The following is a 6,211-nucleotide window of genomic DNA, read 5'->3' as shown; positions in this document are numbered from 1 at the left end:
ACCTGTAATCCCAGCACTTTGTGAGGTCGAGGTGGGCTGATCACCCTGAGGTCAGTAGAGACAGGCCTAGCCAACATGCCAAAACCCCGTCTCTACTAATAATACAAAAATTAGCCAGGTGTGGTGATGCAAACCTGTAATCTCAGCTACTCAGGAGGCTGAGGCAGGAGAATCACTTGAACCCAGGAGGCGGAGTTGCAGATCACACCACTGCACTCCAGCCTGGGTGACAGAGCCAGACTCAAAAACAAAATAAAATAAAACAAACAAACAAAAAAACTGCATGATGTATAATTTTGACATTATGTGGGAATGCTTAACTTCTGCCAAAATGTAGATTCAATCCAACATTTGCCAATTTTTATATTAATTGTAGTCCCTAAGTTTTCATAACCAAAAAAAAGAGAATAACCTTACAGTTACCTACTAAGGTAATGAACTGTGAAACCAATTCCCCAATATTGCTTTGAAAATAAACCTCTTGGTTGTTAAGACAAATTCAACTTCCAAATCCATCCGAATGTGTTATTTAACCGGTATTCTTCAGTCATCATCTACTGTTGGCTTGATTGTCACTCCTCTTCTTATCTGACCCCAACCAATTAAACACCAGTTTTTTTCGACTCTTCAGCTAAGGGCAATTTTTCTCCTCCGTGCACACTGGATTGGTCACAACAATTTTACCCAAATTGGCCTTGACAGCACTAACTCTCCCTCCTGTCAACAGGTATCCTATGTTCACCATAAGCACTTCATTCTTAGACAGCTTTTGAACCTTTGCTCCTTTCTTGTCTCCTTCAGTGTGTACACCTAGAAGCTTTCTAAGCAGGAAATAGGAAATTTCCAATTCTGTGAATATCTCAGGTAAAGTCTGACTGCACCAAGTACTTGCCCCACCATTCTGTCAGCCCAGCACAAAGTGGAGTCAAGTTTTGTTCCAACTCCAATAAGACTGCCTGGAGCAGCATATTGCAGATCATTATACTCCACAAAAAGTGATACAATTTTGGAAAAGATTGGTTTACACATGAGTTTTCCTTCACTATCTCTGGAAACAATACCAGGTCTTACTTCTATCTCCTGGCCCACCTTTAATACTCCTTTTAGGATACTACCACCAGCTACACCTCCCTTAATGTCATCAACTTCACAGCCAAGTTTGTTGACATCAAAATATCTAATAACAATAAGCCGGGGCTCTGAAGTAAAGTCTCTTGGGGGTAGTGGAATTTTCTTTACTATGTGTTCACAAACAACTTCAATATTGTGTTTAAGCTGAGCTGAAATTGGAATAATGGGAGCTCCCTCTGCTACTGTACCTTGGACAAATGCAAGGATTTGCTCGTATTGTTCTTTAGCCTGACTTTCTTTTACCAAATCAATTTTATTTTGTAGAATCAAAATGTGCTTCAGTTTCATGATCTCTATAGCAGCCAGGTGTTCAGATGTCTGAGGCTGAGGGAAAGATTCGTTACCAGCTATCAACAGAAGAGCTGCATCCATCACTACTGCACCATTCAGCATAGTAGCCATCAAAATATTGTGGCCAGGACAGTTAACAGAGGAAACATGTCTGACTAATTTGAAGCTCCCTTTGGTCCTTGGAATGTCTGTAGGAAACTCTTCAGGTGTACTGCTCCCACAAGATCTGTAACATTCTGGCTGATGGCAACTGGGGTCATCAAGTTTATAAATCTTAGCATTAGCATATCCAAGCTTGATCGTAATATTTCCTTCTAGTTCATTTTTGAACCCGACAGTGTGAACTCCAGAAATAGCTTTGATGACTGTGGATTTCCCACGAGCTACATGACCAATTATACCTATATTAATTGTAGCTTGTCTGCTGATAACTTCGTGTGAAGGTGGCGTCAACTTGGTAACATCCCAGGTGGTGAGATCCTGACGTGAAAGATGCAGCTGCCCCAGAGTCACTCCAGCTTCTCTGCCCACCATGTTACCAGAAGAGCTCAAAATTCTTCTTGTATTGCCTTGGAAGCCCTAAAAAGCTACCTAAAAATATTTTCTTCAAATTTTTTAGCCAGGATTTTAGATTTCAAAAGGTCAGGAACTTAATGATTGAGCAAATCCGAAATCTTGTCTTGGTTTCTTGTTAGTAATCTGGCCATTTCAAAAAGCACAGTAATTATGCCAAACCATTGAAAATATGTGGTTTTAATTTTTTATTTTAAGTGTTTTCTCTAATTGTTATTTTTATCACATTATTCTAAGAGAAACTACATAACAGTTCATGCAGTCAATAAATATTTGTATTAAGGGGTTTAAATTTAATACTGTATGACAGTATAGTAGACTCCTCTAAAATTAGAAGAAATGTACTATTCATTATGTTAAGGTTTTTCCATTGTGAAAACAAAGAATTATGTATGCTTTCTTTATTATAAATTTAATTCTAGGAGGGTACCCCCTGGTCTCCATGGTATTTCTGTAATGGATAGTGTATGACTGGATCATCAGAATGGTGCAGATATGCTGATTTAATCTGAATAAGAATGAGTTTAGCCTTCTTGGTAGACTATTTGTGTCCCAGAGGCTGATCATTCATTATAACTTAGTAAATGTTGCTCCATAATGTCAGTGAGCCTTTTCAACAAGATTGCCTTTTTCCTCCCAGTGATGTGGTATGTTATGGTCTCCTCTGTTTATCTTAAGATACACAGATAAGAGTTTATTATTTCTTGCAAAAATGAGACCCTCCCTCTTTTTTTCCTTTGCTATAGGATCCTCCTTTCCTTCTGATATGGTTTCGCTCTGTGTTCTCACCCAAATCTCATCTTGAATTGTACTCCTATAATTTGCACGTGTTGTGAGAGGGACCTGTTGGGAGATAACTGAATCACGGGGGTGGTTTCCCCCCTACTGTTCTCGTGGTAATGAATAAGTCTCACAAGATCTGATGGTTTTATAAGGGGTTTCCCCTTTTGCTTCTTCCTCATTCTCTCTTGCCACCACTATGTAAGAGGTGTCTTTTGCCTTCCATCATGATTGTGAGGCCACTGTAGCCATGTAGAACTGTCAATTTATTATACCTATTTTTCCTCCCAGTCTCAAGTATGTCTTTATCAGCAGCATGAAAACAGACTAATACAGTAAATTAGTACCAGTAGCGTGGGGAACTGCTGAAAAGATACATGAAAATGTGGAAGTGACTTTAGAACTGGATAACAAGCAGAGGTTGGAACAATTTGAGGGCTCAGAAGAAGACAGGGAAATGTAGGAAAGTTTGAAATTCCCTAGAGACTTGTTGAATGGCTTTGACCAAAATGCTGATAATGATATGAACAATGAAAGTCGGTCTGAGGTGGTCTCAGATGGAGATAAGTAACTTGTTGAGAACTGGTGTAAAGGTGATTCTTGCTATGTTTAAGTAAAGAAACTGGTGGCATTTTGCCTGCCCTACAGATTTCTGGAACTATTGTGGGATCTTTAACGAATTAGAGACCGATGGATTTCAGGAGGATATGATATTTATGAATTACTTAGGTGCACCGGCCCAGTCGGATTAACATCCAAAGGACTGAGCCCTGAACAAAGAGTTAAGTTACCTTTTAAGCATTTTGTGGGGTGGCAGGCAGAGATCTGTGCAGGGGAAGCATACTACAGAAGTGAGAAACAAAGTCAGTTATTCAATTGAGACATGCATTACATCATTTCTTACTTTTCAGGGAAAAACATGTTTTGCGACTTGAGTTTACCTGTCTAGTGACCTTGCAGCTGCACAGCTAGGGAAATAGGTCTTCATAGTGCCTGGGAAGGGAGGAGGGATTAGCCACAGAAAAACAGGCAGTTAATTTTTTAAAGGACTCCAGCTCTTCTCTTTCTCAGGGGGAGTTGGGTTTTCTTACATACAACTGAGTTTCTGCCTACCCACTCTTTAATTTCTTTTAATTCCTGTTTCATTCCCCACTTTGGAACTTTTTATAACAGAGATGTTAATATAAGGAACTACTATTTGCCACCTCCTGGCGAAGCTGAGTTTCTTCTACTGGCAGCAGCTGATATCTGTTTAATGCCATCAACTGTGCGGTAGTGTGTCAGGCCACTATTGCCTCCATAGTTGACTGAATACTCCTAATAAACAGGGGTAAATGTCAAGGAAGGATGAGGCAGATGCCAAGAATAAGTAAGAACCCACTAATGAGGGTTTTGAATCCTCCAAAGGCTGAGAACCATCCTTCAAACAAGGAATCCGGGGACCACCCAGACCAAGTCTGAACTGAAACATGGGCCAACTTGCCCATTCTAGCTGTGATTTCCAGGACAGCTCAGCCACACACTCGCCCTTCTAAGGCTAAGAGGTTCTTTAAAGCCAATCTATTTTGATATATAGCATTTCTCATCTGTGTTTCTTGTATTGTCAATAAATCTAGAGCCCTTGACATTTCATTGGTTATAATTTCTAGGACTGCCTGCAACCTTATGATGTGGTTGAGCATATAGATTGCAGTGTGGTACCCCCATGACTCATCTTTCCCCCAGGTAGCTGGTCCATAGTATTTAATGATTCTTTCAGGAGGCCATTCATCATCTTTCCAGTCACCTACGTCCACATCTTTTTTGATATTTGTGTCTATTTTTGTGATTATGTTTCTTCTAGTTCTTCTTTTATTTTTATCATAAACTGGATATCCTAAGAGTGCCCTTTACTTTAGAGGAATTAGAAAGAAGGATGGCTTGATTGTTCCTAATACACATGACCCTGTCCATTTAGCCAGCAGTTGCCCATGTGCCCATGCTCCGCAGATCCCATATAGGCCAGAGGGTGCTTTCCAAGCATTTGGAGCCTCTAGCTGATGCGAAGTGTGGCTTAGGGTAGAGAATAGAGAAAAAGTCCTGGGACCTGGTAAGTAGGAGTCATTCTGGGCATTTCCCCATAGAGTTTTGTTTTTAGTCTCATCATAATATTGTTGCCCTATGCAGGTTGTTTCTCCTACTGCCTCAGGGAAAGCCCTTCCCCATCAGGCAATACAGTACTTTCCAATTATGGAGGTTTTTAACAGCCAAACACTGGCTGAGGCTGTTGGTTCACTGTCAGGGTTAGGTTAGTGAAGTTATCTTGCGGCATTAATTCCTTTGCCTCCCATGGCCACTGGTCCCCCATATTATTTCCTCCACATACATAGCATGAGGAAATCCCTAAGCTGCCAGCTACGTTTTCAGCTAGTTGAGCAAATAAGTTTTTGGTTGATGAAAGAAGCTCATGCACTGGCTGGTCAAAATGCTTATAGAATGACTTATGGATCGGGAATTGCTGGGTTGGATGCATTTGAATCCTGCTAGTCTTTTTGACAATCAGTAGTGGAACTCCAAGGCCTGCTCCTTGTCTATCAACTTGTAATAGTGCTGTCTGTCCTGTAGACCAAAAAGTGCTGTCTGTCCTGTAGACCTGGCTTTCAGATAGTAAAATTTAGAGGATTGCATGTCCTTGTCTTACAATCTGGTTTGGTTGACATGCTACTTAGCAGAGCAGGCCTTCCTGAATATAAGTGTTGGAGCTGTGTTAGTGTAGACCACTGAATGTTACAGTCTGGGCATCCAATTTGTGGTTCTCCATACAGATGTTTAGGACTGCTGCTGCTAAGTCTTTCTTGTGTCAAACCATTGCAGACTGCTTCTGGTTTTTTAGGATTATGAACATACATGGCATGGCAGGCATCAAAGTACAAGGAAATAGGCCCTTTATAGGAGGGAGGGGCTTCTTTGGTTCAAGCTATAAGCTTTCCTTCTTTTTCTCCCTTTGATTTAATATGTATCTCAAACTAGAATTCATAGGGTAAGAGCTTAGGGTCATAACATACATATAGCTGATTATTTCCTGGGTCACAGACTGAATAGGTGGTCTGGTTGTATGTGCAGGTTCCTAACTTGGTTCCTGTACATTCATAGTAGGTATGGTACAGTAGAATTTTAACTATGGTGTTCCTTACCCAGGTAGTGTGTACACAGTGTGGGCATCCTTCTAGAGATTTCTCCCCTTTTAATATAGGCAGAAATGACAACATTAGTGTATGTAATAGAAACATGCTTACAGTACACATCAGCATGGCAAACCTTCCTCTGGGCATAGACATTGGCAGCATTTCAGTAATAACATTACAACAGAACAATCAATATTGACAGAATTATAACTAGACTTATAAATTGTATCCACATTTACTTATCCAGAGAGGGTCCTCTTAGCTTCGACTAT

General features: G+C 40.4%; 1 pseudogene; it reads right to left on the bottom strand.

Moving 5' to 3' along the window:
• Positions 1 to 394: 394 nt before the first annotated feature.
• Positions 395 to 1,956, bottom strand: LOC100450628 (eukaryotic translation initiation factor 2 subunit 3-like; annotated as a pseudogene).
• Between the last annotated feature and the right edge of the window lie 4,255 nt (positions 1,957 to 6,211).

This window comes from Pongo abelii, chromosome 21 (assembly GCF_028885655.2).
Source record: "Pongo abelii isolate AG06213 chromosome 21, NHGRI_mPonAbe1-v2.0_pri, whole genome shotgun sequence".
Taxonomy (NCBI): domain Eukaryota; kingdom Metazoa; phylum Chordata; class Mammalia; order Primates; family Hominidae; genus Pongo; species Pongo abelii.
Note: the sequence above shows the minus strand (reverse complement) of the source record. Positions and strands in the feature narration are given on the sequence as shown.